The following is a 15,687-nucleotide window of genomic DNA, read 5'->3' as shown; positions in this document are numbered from 1 at the left end:
ATCCAACAGGTGGTCACATTATAAACACGTATGTATCTCTCGCCCCTGGATTCAATGCGAGTATACAAGATGCGTGAGGCTTGGCAACGGAAAAATCGATCGCCATCCACTAGAAACGAAACCGTCTTTCATTAAAACGAAGGCGCTGAACTTTTACGAGAGTTCTTGGCAAGTCTAAAGATATACGTAGTGGTACTTTTCTTTGTATTAATAATAAACAATAGTAACACATCGGATAAGTTACCTTGCTATTGTGCGAAGTGACAGGAAGAGTAATATCTATCTCAACATGAAATGTATCAGGTGTTAAGAGTCTTTAACAGTTCACAAGATTTGTTATATTTACATATGTACTTAATTCGTGCTTCACGAATTTTGTTACATTAATTTTCATGAAGGTACATTAATTGTATAAAAGTATCGTATAGAACAGAACTGCTTCATGGTAAATGAAACAAAAATATAATAAACTCATGTACTATACTTTTTTGTAATAAACTGTTAACGTAGAAATAAAAAATATTTATTTATTAATTTAAACACTAAGTAGTTTTTCTATCGTAGGGAGAAAATATCTAACTTTTCTCTCTTCAATTCATATTTTCTACCTTCGGAAAAGTAACTATCGTGGACGAAAATTGGCAGCTTTAAAAATATTGTTATCGAGAAGTTGAAAGATTAAAGTCTATTATTAAGAGATAATTTCTTCCAGGACTAATTTTTTCTTTTCCCATACCATACGTATTCTGAATTTTTACACAAACAATTACAGAAAAATTAAAACCTACAAATAATCGTTACCAAGGAGTTGCGAGGTTAAAGTATACGATAAATACTTGATGTTCCACTGAAAAGCTCCTTCGTATTTTATACAGAGGAAGAAGCGTTGCTTACAAGAGTGATGTGGTTTGCAGAGGTATATAATATGGTGGCTATAGTGGACCAAATGTTTCCGAGCTATGACCGAAACATAAAATTTTCAGAGCCTCGAAATTCCTACGAGGGCTTAACAGTGTCGACAGCGAGAGTTCGTAAATCCACATTCTTTGTATACTCTTTGAAATACGGACACGCTTCGCGCCACTTATCCGAAAAACACAGGAAGATAATCTCCAAAACTGCATTCCCCGTTCTTAGGTTAAGACTTTTTAAACTAGATTCCGCCTTTACATGCCACGTTAAGTCCTTGCAGCGAATAGAATCACGAGAATTTCGTATTTCCGAGAGCACCGCGAAAGAAGCAAAAGGGAAGCAACTTAAATTTCTTTAAACTTCCTTCTATATAATACATTTCGCGAAATGTTTTAAAAACGACTTTCATGCTATTTCTTCGTCTGTCAAATAATTTAGTACCTTATTTTTATGCCCTCGAGCTTCTCCTACGAGTCTATAAGAAATTATTCTTTGAAAATAATTGAATTAAAATTGTAAGTTTCTTACCAGCGAAGCTTCCTCCGAAAAATAATTCATGTTAATATGTTAAAGGTAACGTGGCTATATCTTACGTTCTTACATGGTGAATCATTTAAATTGAACATCCAAGTTCTTTTTGTTGTTCTGAAAGGCAGGAAAAAACGAAGAAGCAGTATTTAAATATATATCGAAGCATGCATCTGGTGGCAACAAAGAATCATTCTACCAAGGTCATTTTAATAATTCTTTCAAGGTCATCAATATTTTTTGCACATTAACGTTTATATTTTATAGTGCGTCACAACTTACCTTATATAGTCATAACTTACCTTATTTTTGTTGCAAGTGCTCAAAGTGCCGACCGCTTACATCGATGCACTTTTGTACACGATAAGAGAATGCATGAACTGCATTTTCTATGACATTTCCGCGATTCAAAGTATGATATGCATTTCGGATTTTTTCTTTCATATTATCTATTGTTGTGGAGATTTCGTTATAAACAGAGCATTTTAAAGCTCCCCATAAGGAGTAATCTAATAGCAACAAATTTGGTGATCGAGCTAGCCAGATAACATTTTTGGAAACATGTTATTTAATACATCTCGTACTATTCTGGCATTATAAACCGGGCATCCGTCATGTTGATACCATATTATAATTCTATTTTGATATGGAACATCTTCCAATAATTCTAACAATTTATCAGTTAGCAATTATTTGTATTTTTGACCATTGAAAACGCTATCAATAAAAAATGAACCGATAATTTTATTTTTTAAAATACCACGCCATACATTAACATTTTAACGATGCTGATGGTCGACTGTCTCAAGTCTTAAGTCTTAGGTTATAAGTATTTCAACATTATTTCATTTTTTCCTACCTTCCATAATAACAGAAAGAACTTGTATGTTCAAATTAAGTGAATCACCCTGTACATATGAATTTTACTAAAATTATGAAAACTCGTCTGAGAATCCTACGTAAATGTCCACCAGCTTGACAAATTTCAATATAATTCTAATTAAAAAATTCTATTTGAAAATCCAAAAGAAAACGAACGAGAATATGTATCGTTTTTAAATTACGAAATATAATTACTCTGTATTCAAAGAAACGGTATGAATTCCAATTCAACGGTTACATAAATCATACTATCAATTTGTTATTTATGAATTCACAGTCGGGTTTCCAGCACCACAGAATTTGAATGCAAATTTCTCGCCCGGGTTCCCTCTCTAAGAAAAACGTTAAATAATATACCAATACGCATGGAAAATAAAACGAGTTACGTCGAAGTTGATAGTGTTCTACATCGCGAAATCGCTGGCCATAGATTTATGCAGAAACGTCCTTAGCGCTGTGAACGCGCAACGAATAGAACCCGAAAACATTTAAAACTACTAGCCAGCCATGAGGGGATAAGGTGAGCCATGATGGATGGAAATTAATGCGGCGAATTAGCATTTTAATTCGGTATCGCTGCTATAATAGCGAAGTTCGTTTTTCCTCGGACCGTATGCCCCTGAGGGATGAAACCTCCTAAAGGAGGCTACGTTCACCCCTTTAACAATGTAAATATTTCACCGGGACGAGGAACGAAGGTGATGGCTGTCCCATTCGCGTTTTTAACTACGAAAAACACTGTCGGTTCCTTGCGAAGACTCGAGTAGGTGGATTAAAAGCTTTTGCGGAGTAAAGGGCATAAAGAGTTGTCTCCATTTACAGACTTTAAAAATATACAAGGTGAGACAGCGATCGTTGCAATTCTCCGAATTTTAATCCATTAAGGTTGCGATTAAATTACATTACCGTTGAATATCGTCGAGGTGTGTACGCTCGATGTAACATTTAATCGTACAATTAAAACAATTAAAAATCTTACCGTCACCCGCAGTTGCTCGTTTACAAAGAGTATTATTATTTTTATCAAAAGTTTCTGAAACCAAGAAATTTAACTGATGCGTTACAGAGATGGATAAAAAACTTATCTGGATAAAAATTACAAATAACGAATAAAAGATAAACGACTGTTTATCCGTTAGCAGTTAAATAAAAATTAAATTTTCAATTACAGAATTGAATAAATCGCTATACATTGGTTTTATTCCTAATCTATTATTCGAGTATAATTGTTAACGTTTGTTATTAAGTTCAATATCCCTCAACGAACATCAATTGTTATTAAAAATATGACAGACAAATTTTCACAAGTCTGTGAAAAGTCTATTATGGTTTCAATTTTACACGTCGAAGGTAAACTTAATCAATGGATCATTATACTCGTAAGTATCATTTTCAAACTTCGTACGCCCTTGCGGCAAATCACGAGAAAAGTACGATAAATAAATACGTAAACAAAACTCGATTGCTAAGAATGTACCTCGAGTGTCGAATCGATGAAAATTCGCGAGTAATTATTAAATTGCGCCCTATGATCATCTCTGATCACGACACCGTTTGAAGTGTCGTAATCTCGCGAAACGAACAGATTAGAAGGAACAACTCGCGAGATACGCCGAAGCTGTACGCTAAGCGAGAAACGAGTTTACGTTCTTTCATTTTTCTACGGTTATATAATTTTCCACGGCTTTGGTCCCCTGCAGAAAGAAGGCAGCAGCCTCGTAAAATTTGATGGTCAGACTGGAAGACGCTGCGATGTAACCAGGAAGGAACACTCGGACCATGAAGCAAGAAAGTTCATTCGCAGTTATTGTCGGCGACTGCTGGACATACTTTTCTCTCCCTCTCCGCCACCACGCTCGGCGCCTTTTATATTTAGATTTATTTCAACGACGTTTGGCCCGCTCGCGTGGCTTCTACCATGCCTGCGAGTAAGTACATTATATCGAGGAAACTGGCGATATTTATGTCCCGTGGAGTAGGGACTTTAACCGTTTTAAGTTCATCGAGAACGCTGAACGTATTCTCGTTTCTCTTAAACGATTAAACGAGCGCGCAGAAACGGCCAATTGTACGATCTTCGATTTAAATGTATGCGATCGATTTGTTCGTCGGGATACCGTAGATACGAGAAAACTGATCACTACGAAACGGAGCCGAGTAAATCTTCCTCGAAATTGGAATAGAAAATAATTGTTTAAAATAATATATCAATTTCTTATTTCGAGCTATGTTACTCAGAAATAACCGAAATGTCGATTTATTTGAAAGAACGTATCGAATTTCGTTTTTCGCGCATAGAAAGTAACTATTTAATAAAATATGTGAGATTCTTATTTGATTTCTTATCATTATCATCATTAAGTAGCGTACTCTTAGTAGAGTATGGTAACAAAATTTGTACGAAAACCTGTTGGACACTGTGTTGTTTCGATCTAGATAAATCATTAGAATATTATGCGCTCGAAGTTATAAATACGTATGATGAACAATCGATACGTAAAATAAAGTATAATTGTTATACTAATTCCCTTTTCTCGTCGCATTGTTACCGTTTCATCGTTTCAATGATGCAAAGAGATACTTTTGTAATTATATTTATTGAAAAATTTTTAAACTTGATTCTATTCGAAAGTATTTCATTATATCGTTATTTCAAATAGAGAATTATTATTGCCAATGTTCGTGAAACAAGATGGCGGAATTATATTTCGAAACTGAAATAATCGAAGTAGAATTTCAAATAATGTTATTTCTAAACTGATCTGATTTGGAATAGGAAATCTGATAATGGAATTAAAGTTTGTTTATAGATCGCTACTTGAGTAGATTTTAACGTTACATTTAGATTTATGGAACGATGTTTCATTGTATCATTATTCTGTATGATTTTATCGAATAAATAAGAAACGATAAATCTAAATGATTTATTTTCTTTACAGCTCTCCTTATCGTTAAAGACAACAGGAACTTCTGGGGCGACTAAAACAAATAGACTAATCTTTGTAATTTTATTACGCTCGTCCTGGTGTGTATTTTAAGACGACTCCGGTAATCTAAACAATCTAAATCTTTGAGATAAGTATTGATTTGATCTACAGCATTCTGTTTGCAATTTCTTGCTAACAATTTAAAATACTTGGTGAATTTACCTTGGAAGAAGTGTAAAGATCGATGTGGACAAAAATATAGTTTTATTTTACTAAGATTTATTTAAAATCTTTATCCATTTCGATCTTAGAAAATTCAATCTCGCTGCAAATTATTTACAACCTTTACGTACCTTCAAACAGTCGAAAAAAATAATTGAAGCGAGCAACATCGTATATTTTACCTTAAAATCAGGTGTAAACTCGAAATATATTTCTCAATTTTTCTACAGAGAATAAACCAGGTTTCCTTTTCCAACGGAGTATACCCTGAAAGTAATGATCATTGTGCCCCTATAAAAACTAACTATCCAACAAATAAACGAGTCCTTTAATTACAAGTAGAAATCCTTGGCATTCTTCTAAATTTTATTGCCAGTTTTTCCAACTTTTTTCGCTTCCACTTTTCAATTGACGTTAACTCAACGTACAGGAAATACTTTTAAAATTTTAAAACACTGTTGTTTCCTGCACGTTGATTGATATATATTAAAATACCCAATAAACATTGCTTCTGGTAGTTATCAGTAGCTTATTGGAACAAACCTGGTTCAATTTTCCACGTTCGATGTCCCAATTACATATACTCGATATTGGAACGCACGATATATAATTTCGTATCAGCAAAACACTATGGGAACGTTGTCTGCAGTTATGTTAATCGTCTTAGAGAAATTGCATTACGTATTCTGTCGCATTTCACGGGAAAACTGCTACGTAACGCTCTATCGAAGTTTAGGGATCCTTCGAAGTTCCTCGAGCGGCGAATCGATGTTGATGCAGCTGCGACCGTGATAGCCCGATAGTTGCTGCAAATGTTGCTTAGGAACATAACGGTTGCATCGCAAACAAAGAACTCTTCGACACCAAACGATAGAAAAGTATGTAACATTTGCTTCGGACAAACTGTCTTTGATAAATCTTACATCGGCGACGAATTTCTTTTTCGATCAGAGAACCAAGGATGATTGAATTGTTACAGTACTGAATACAATTTTCAAGACGAATAATGAAATACGTCTTCGATGGAAATAAGGAACAGGAATCGTTGAACGTTTATTTCGCAATAATAAAATATATTTTAAGATTAAATTCCCGATAAGAGATAATTCGCGAGAGATTCGACACGTTCACGGTTCACTGACCCACGAATCCTCCGTCAGGAAAGAGGAAGAGTAGAATATTTATTGCTAGGAAAATCGATAAGATTTTCTGCGCGTTCGAGTGGTATTCGCGCTTATAAACGTGGACTGCGAACGTGCTAAGAATAGCAATCGAGAAACGATGTGAAATGACGAGTACTAAACGCTTGAAGAATTCGAACTGACCCTAAAGACCCTGAATGATATTTGGATAGTTGTATGCTAAACGTAGCGGGGAAAAGATAACCTTAATTCTCGGTCCCTAGGTCCAATGAAAGTCGGACATTGCACGAATTTAGCATTGCCCTGGAATTCCTGATAATCGACATGCGATTCGCGAAAATTAGAATATCCCGTGGTCGGACCCAGCTGCAAGTAGTTACTATAAATTGACCCCAAGAACGCCAATATGTAAATTTACGAAACCTTTGTACATTTGCACCGCAACAGATAAGCTTCGCAATGTATCTACCCTAATGTACGCGTGACTTCTTATCTGCAACCACTGCGTCATTCATGAATCATCCTAAACCTTGTCCTGCTCTATTACTCCACTCTCCAATTTACGGTATCGTTAAAACCTAGGTCATTGCCTCGTATTATCAGTGAATCGATATTAAAATCTTCGAAAGAGAAGTAAAGAAATTATGTACAAAATTAGGTTAGTAACCTTGCTTTTCAACACTTTTATCATCCCTGTGTCTTGTTCGTCGCAAAGACTTGACGCAAGAAAAATGTTGAATCGAGAAATAGATAATTTAAATACATTTAATATAAACAGAAATTAGTTCGTTAAACGTAAATTGGTTCAAGATTTTCGACAGGAGATCGCTAATATTAATAAAAATTAAACGCTTCGTTAATACTACCAACCTTATTCGTCATAGTAAATATTCGATGTACGTATCTTTCTTCAATCTATTTGTGTTATGTTTGAGTATATGAAGTAATCTTTGTTAATATTGGTAGTCTCGTGTTGATAATCATAAATATATACCTCAAAATCAATTCTTCTGTTTCAAAAGTTAATTTTACACTGAAACAATCGATAAGATCTATGTTGATTAGATATTTCTTATTCTTTCCGAGAAGTATTCTATGCTCTTGAAGTTTCAAATTCTTTTTTTTACCACCTTGTATATGTCCTTTACTTTTAAATATTTTCCTTTGTATCATCCACCCATACTTTGACTCTACACACTTTATTATATACATATATGTAAGTTATTCGGTATAAGGATCATGTGTCATACAATTAGCTTGTCTCTTTCTAAAGCAATCGAATGATTATTGTGAAATATGTACATACAATATTGTTTCATTAAGAATAATTCATTCTTACTATTTCTTTTATTTTCATATCAACGAATTGCAAATTTCAGTCATCGTTTAACGATCTATCGTAACGATTACACTGTAAGTGAACACACGATGATCCTCACATTCGTTCGCATTTCCTCAACAATTCTTCTTTTCGAAATCGCATTCCAATCGACCCGAAACAAAACGAATAAATCTAAAATGTGGCTTCAAATCGAAGAAAGCTGTGCGCATCGAATATCTGCTACTTCCGCGCGTATTAAAAATATCAAAATTTCGGTAAACGTTAGCGACGAAGTTTGTAAGTAGAGAAGAACGAGTGTCGTTAACTTTTAACGCGCGCAACTAAATTCGTCAGGAACGAGGGAAACTGACGACCACTGGGTCGAACGTTAAAAAATTCTAGGGAAATAAAGGCAAGAACGCAAGGTGGAGTAGGGTAGTAGAAACCTGCTACACGGTTGGTCTCTCGAACGTGTCCGCAAACGACGATCAAGTTCCGGTTGCCTGTTACGACGAGCATCAGGAATGCAGTCCATAATTTCTAGGACACTCCCATGTGCATGGACACTCGAGGGGATACGGGCGTTGCAAAGGGAATAACGAAGTTTACAGGGAGACCCGTAGAACCGCCGGTGCCGCAGCAACGTTGCCAACGCATATTTGTAAACTTGCAGAAGCCTTCGGGCTCGAATTCTCTCGGCTCCCTTTTCTGACACGTAGTTTAGTAGCTCCCGAAGCCTTTGCCGGCGGCCAATCTTGTCCGCCAACGAGCTCGCGCGCCGATAGTCGAAAGAGGGGACGCGAGTCAAAGCCCCGGCGAGGGATCAAAGGGAAAGGTTGCCGCGAAAATTTTTGGGGAACATTTTCCACGCCCGATTGTGAGGGAAAATGGCTTTGTGAGGGGAACGAATCACCGGGAACGCGCGTGAAAAATGTCTGAAGAGGCTACGTCGTCGCAGGGTGTAAGGCCCGTTAAAGAGGTGTTTGCACGCCGTCTCCACGCTCGATGGACAAATATTTCCCCGGGAATTGAATTCTGATTAAAGAACACTCCGAACGATCATCGTAACGTCGCTACGGAATGTAAACGAGAAATCGTGCGTGCGTGAAATGAACTCGAGGGAATTGAATTTAAAACGGAATTACCTATCGTTTCCTTTTCTTTCCGCCGCAGTTGGCCACCTAACCGTGTTTCATCTCGAATTTTTCCAACGGAATCAAAGAGTTCTGGTCGAAGGAATTACCGAAAGATAGACTCGACCGGTTGATCTTCTATTAGACACGATTGATCGTTCGAACTCGATCACTAACGCGAGAGCTCGGATCGAACGCAACGTTCAAAAAGGAATTTTAATCCTGCGTTGCGTAACTCGTCCCGTTGGAAACCTAATCGAAACAATCCAAGGGAACGAGTAATACGCAGCTCCGTACAGTTGTTCGTTTACTCTCTAGACGAAGTATTTGTTGATTCACTGACGTAGAAGTGACCAAGAGTAATTGTTCAAACGATGGGATAAAATTCGTACAGTGAAGGACTAATAGTAATTATTTAATGGAAAGAATTTTAATGGAGAAAGAGAGTGTTGATGTTTAATTTAAGAGACACTAGTTTCTAAATTAAATTGTTATTCCTGCATGGAAGCTACCGGATGAAAACGTTAGAAGGACATTGTGCGAGAAATTCATTAATACGTACGATAAATTATCCTACACGTGAATATTGTCTCGCAACTGCATTTATCACAGAGGAAATGCCTGTAAAGGGAAACCGTTAACGTATTTCTGATGCTAATAATTTCGTGCAGTGCATCTTGTACTTTCTCACATTAGTTGTGTTTTACATTTACGTACACGCGATAATCCGAGTAGTCTACGTTCGATTTCCTCCCGTTTCTACGAGACACTCTGTAGATTAGAAACCGAACTCGGCAAAAGTCTCGTTATTCAACACCGGTGGCACAGGGTCCGTCCCACAGTAATTCTGATATAAGGAGCCTAAGTAACCTGATACGCGGAAAGCTCCAGCACGGAACAGCCGACTGTAACAATTGAAATATAAATGCGTCGTATATCAAGTACAAAAGCGTCCCAAATTCCTCGCCCGAAGCTTCAACCGGGGGCTCCCAGGTTCTTTGGGATCGAGCTTTGACTGAAATTCTGGCAAATGTGGCAAAAGGAGCGTGTACATACATATATACGAATTGTACAAAAAGAAATGGGGTCGATGTGTCAACGTGAAACCGCAGGGGTTAACCTCCCGGCGACAGATGTCACGGAATCGAGAAATTACGATGCCTGGCAAGTAAAAGCTCGCGGCGAGAACCGAAGAGGGTGTGAATATCACGTGTAGCTGCGAGAGACAAGAGGAGGAAGAGAAGTAGAAACAATGGGAATCCGAGCGTGAGGACACTGCAGACGTGTAGGAACAGCCACGAACAAGGGGAAGACGTACGCTTGCATTAATATTTATTCTACACGCGCCTTCTGCTCGGGTTGGGCCATTCCGTTTCCCTCGTGCACTCCACGATGAAAACCGCCTTTAAGGCACGTGGCGGGCTTAGAAATCCGCTCGGTGCACGCCCGTACCGTCTCGTTGGCATTGATTGCGTTGTAAGTGTTCGATGTTGTTTGGGATGATCGAATTGCGAGGATAGGTATCGAACCGGAGACTCACTCGAAAGGGACACAGACGTGACTATTTATCATACGATGAGTCGACACGACGAGGTGCAACCTACCTCTTCTACGTAGTTCGTCCCATGGTGGTAACAAACCGTGATTCGACGAATAGTATATTCGACTGGAGGAAGAAAGACTTTTCTACTTTTTCTCTTTCGTGGCTAAAATCGCGCGGTATTGGTTTTTGTATAGACGACCTGTTAAATCTCTAATTAGGGACAGATATTTATTCGACTGAATTTACACAATTGTTTTTATATCGTAATTTACATTATGATACATTTCGTTCTATAATTATTGAGTTGTTTGTTTTTTTTTTTTTTTTGTGAAAATGAAACACGAATTTTTTAGAGCGTACAAATATTTTATTAAATTAGATATTCTCCATTTTGGAAAACGAAAGGACTTTGGGAACAACCCAATAAAATTCTAATTTTCATTTGACCAGTAACGAATGAAAAGTTGTTTATCTTTTATTCGCCACGAATGATACCACTATCGTAGTATGAAAAAGAATGAAAAGTTGTTTATCTTTTATTCGTTATTCCGAAATTTTATCTAGATAGAATTGTTGGCCATCTCTGGCACCGGTACGCCAAACTTTATAGCAGTCTGGAACTGTCATCCAATATGGCTACGATGTGCGACAAATTGTACAACTCCGCACAATTTATAGGGGCCGTAGACGTAATGATTTTTCGTAGAATAATTTACAATATATAACTTAAATTATCTGTCTTGTAGCGTGACCGTGTTAGGTGGCAATACAGTTTACCATACGACTGTCCCTGTAACGCGATGAACTATTCATAAAGTACAATAAATTGTACGTCCATTGCCCCTTACTACGATAGTCGTATCAACGACAAATTATTATACCCGCAAAAAACGTCGTGTCTGAAGCCCCTATTAAATTCATTGGTGCGTTACGACCAAATAATGTCCATCAATGAAGATAAGGGAGAGCTTAGGGTGTGTCGTTCCTGGGATGGATTGTATCCTATTTCTTCAATAACGTAATAAAGCGCACAATTAAAATTGCAAAACTTATTACCAGCCACGTTACGTTAAAATATTGACAAACTTTCTTTTTCATACTTAACCAAAAATTAATGAATTCGAGTGACAAAGAACGATTCACTCTCCTTACTGACAAGAAATTAAGAAATTTTAACACGGTAAAAAAATGATATAAATTCATCCTAGAAAAGAATTGAGGGATAAAAAAATACCAAACAGAAAGTCATTGTAGAAAATTAGAAAAACTGTATCGACGATATAATGATAATATATAGAAAATTAGGAAAAGTGTATGGACGATATAATAATAATATATAGAAAATTAGGAAAACTGTATCGACGATGTAATGATAACACATAGAAAATTAGAAAAAATATATCGACGGTATAATGATAAATACAAAAAATTAAGAAAACCATATCGACGGTATAATGTTAACATATGGAAAATTAGGAAAACTATATCGACGGTATAATGATAATGTATAGAAAATTAGGAAAACTGTATCGACGATATAATGATAATATATAGAAAATTAGAAAAACTGTATGAACGATATAATAATAATACATAGAAAATTAGAAAGAATATATCGACGGTATAATGAAAAATACAAAAAATTAAGAAAACTATATCGACGGTATAATGTTAACATATGGAAAATTAGGAAAACTGTATCGACGATATAATGATAATACATAGAAAATTAGGAAAACTGTATTGACGATATAATGATAATATATAGAAAATTAGGAAAACTGTATGAACGATATAATAATAATATATAGAAAATTAGGAAAACTGTATCGACGATACAATGATAATACATAGAAAATTAGGAAAAATATCTCACCGATCAACGATTGCAAATTGTTCCATTTCGCTCGTTTCGACGAAAGAGAAATACTCGTGGTACTTGTTGGGGAAACCTGACAGTTGAAAGCGAGGCGATAAAGTGGAATAAGGGACTATTCTTTACCCAGCTTTTCCTTTCAACGTGTCATCCATTCCTTAGCAAGAACGCGTCAATATGATCATGAAACTGTGGTATCGGACTCGGCCGACAGCGAACAAGGTTCGAATAGCCTGGAGATCTAATCCTATCCGTTCCGACGAAACAATCGAGCCATCTTCCTTCCTTCTGTTCGACTTCTTCGAGGCTGTAAGCGCTTTACGGCAAAGTATCGCGAACACGCGGCTACTACCGTTTCTCGAGCAAGTTCCTCGCTTTGTTTTCGTACTTTCGATCCGAGCTACTGTACACGAGGTAGCTCAACGGATGAAGACTGAAACGATGGCTTCTATCAAGCCGCTATTAGGGGGAATTTCAAGGGTGAACGAGCCGCGAGTGTAATGAGGATTTAATCGCGTTAGGGACACGCTATTTGGTCCCCTCGAAGGGGTCTCGAAATCGCGTGCCGATCCAAGCAAGCTCATGGAAAACGCGTTAAAGCTGATTGCTGTACGACTTGCACCCGTTTGATGATTCGATAAGAAACCAACGTGTCTACAGTGGCTCGTTAAATCCCGGATAAGTTATTGGGTCGGTAATGCTCTTCGAGTGGTTCTTCTGGAGAGTTCTGGTTCTTGACTTCGAGGATAAGGCTATGTTCTTGCCGATGAAATGTTCGAAATCGATTTAACGGTACTACCATCCAAGTATACTTTTTAAATTAATACACAATTTCAGTGGTTATACCACTGGACGGAAGTATTGACAATCAACGACGAGAAAAGTTTCGACTTGAAAGTTTCCAGTGGTTCGAGAAGACGAACCTTCTTAACGGTTTTAAATCCTGGAATTTATCGAACGTTTAAAAAGTATACCTTCAAGTACGCTGAAGCACTCTAGCTTCCACGAATCTAGAAAATGATACTTTTAATTATCGAACAAGAGAATACGTGTCCGCAAAGAGTGTGAATTTTAAAGAATAATGCAAAGATTTACGAAAGGAAGAACACGCTTCTCCGTCGCGCGTGTAAAACAATCTTATTTAAACTTATACCGCTTTATCTGTTTCGCTTTTTATACGTTATAGTCCCTGTTTCGGAAAAAAAACTCTCGCAACGAACAGTAAAAATTTTATGGTTTCGTGCAACGTCAGTGCCATGCGAAAAAGTTTTACTTAAAGCGGGGAATATTATGAATAAAAAAGGGGAATAGATTACCTGCGAGCTAGTGGAATGAATATATATTCTCGGTTTCGCGGCACTTTCCATTGTTATTATTTCGCGCGGAAACGTACATGGAAAATAACATTACTCGGTGATTAATCGTTCGTTTCGGTGATTTTCGAAAGTTTGAAAATCTTTCGGGACTTTTAAGATGATTCGATGTTTCGTCGAACGTTTGTCACTTGAAAGTTCGACAGTTCGAAAACAAAGATTAGATGCCTCGGAGCTACGTGTCAGGTCGAACTCTGCCTCGATGACTAATATTCTTAGAGTGGATAGAGCACCGGAAACTTTGGCCGAAAAGTACGAGAAACGTAACAATGAGGAAAAAAAACTGATTAAGAATAAACGCGCAGTCAGCCAGCAACGAAGTCGACGATGCGTAAACACGTGTACAATACCAGAGTTAAAATTGTTTCGATGTCAGGATTAAAAGTGTTTCGGTGTCAGAGTTAAAAGCAGAGATAAATTTCTGTACATCGAACGAAACTTTAATTTCATTATTATTTCGACAATTATTTCTTGTAACGTGACATCATTCACCAAATTAATTCGATAGAAATTTGTTTCCCGATGCACGGTACCGCTTTGTTTGCACGAATGAAATTTAATCTCTAATTAAAGCAATTAACGTTACACTAGAAAATTAACGGTAAAGGATTTACTGAAAATACATACCTAATTATGCATTCGACGGACATTTCTCGGTTCAAGGTACTGGCAATTGGAAATATTTAAACTATTTCCCGAATACTAAACTTTGTGCACTGTTGCTTTGCATTCCTTTGTCAGAAATAATTAATTACGACTCTTGATATTCTTATCTTTAGTACCTTTCTCTATAACGTGATTGAATATTTTAGAACTCGATTATTTTACTATTCAAATTTTATTTCATAAACCTTTCATAAGAACAAAATTCTCTCAATCTATTCTTTATTTTAATTCTCTATCAATATTCTTTAAAAATCGAATTTCAAAATAATTAGACAACCTAATTAGTTTCAACGTGCATACGAAAATATATAATTATAAATTCCTCTGCATAGTTTTGCATTTTTTACGCTCCATGTTTTTGTTTTTTAATAAAATGAGAGAAAATTACCATACAGGACAAGCAAATATTAAAATTTATAATTATTATTTGCGTAACTGTATGCAGATTTCAGTCGCACCTTATTACTTATACAATAATTTTTCATTGTGTCGTGCACCAACGAATCGTGTTAATTATGTCACGCATGTTTTTGCGCTACGTGATACGTAACTCACGGAGGTGCATTGTTTATAATATCTAAATGACAAAATGTTGGATTTTCTATACGAGAACGGAAAGACAATCAAATCTGCTACTTTTATTTAAATTTACTACTTGCATCGGATGCCTAACGTTTCATTTTGTCAATTCTTTCTTCAAACTATTCGAGATACAGACGAAACGTAGATATTGAAAATTGATATACGCAACGGATAAGTTAATGTCGCATATAAAAAGGAATAACTTATACGGACACATAGTCAAAATTATTTATGGAATCTTCGCGAGAGAATGTGACTGCTGGCTTTAGATGCAGTATGGTTTCAGACAGAAATAAAAGTATTCGCAGAAACCGCGCTTTCATTTCCTTTCACGAGTATCCTCGAAAGGATTCTATTCGTTGAAAGACTATTTTATTTGGGTCGAACTACGCGAACGTGTTTATTTTCGTGATATTTACCTTCCTTTCGCTAGTGTGTGCCTTTCTAGAGTGCACCTTACACACCATAATTTTGAGTTCATTATACTAAGTAGTTACCGAATCTCGTTAAATCGCGCGGAATGCGAACTTGTAATCAGCAATCGCTGGAAATATTCAATCGCGGTGTCAATTTTTCATCG

Source organism: Ptiloglossa arizonensis, chromosome 10, assembly GCF_051014685.1.
Source record: "Ptiloglossa arizonensis isolate GNS036 chromosome 10, iyPtiAriz1_principal, whole genome shotgun sequence".
NCBI lineage: Eukaryota > Metazoa > Arthropoda > Insecta > Hymenoptera > Colletidae > Ptiloglossa > Ptiloglossa arizonensis.
Note: the sequence above shows the minus strand (reverse complement) of the source record.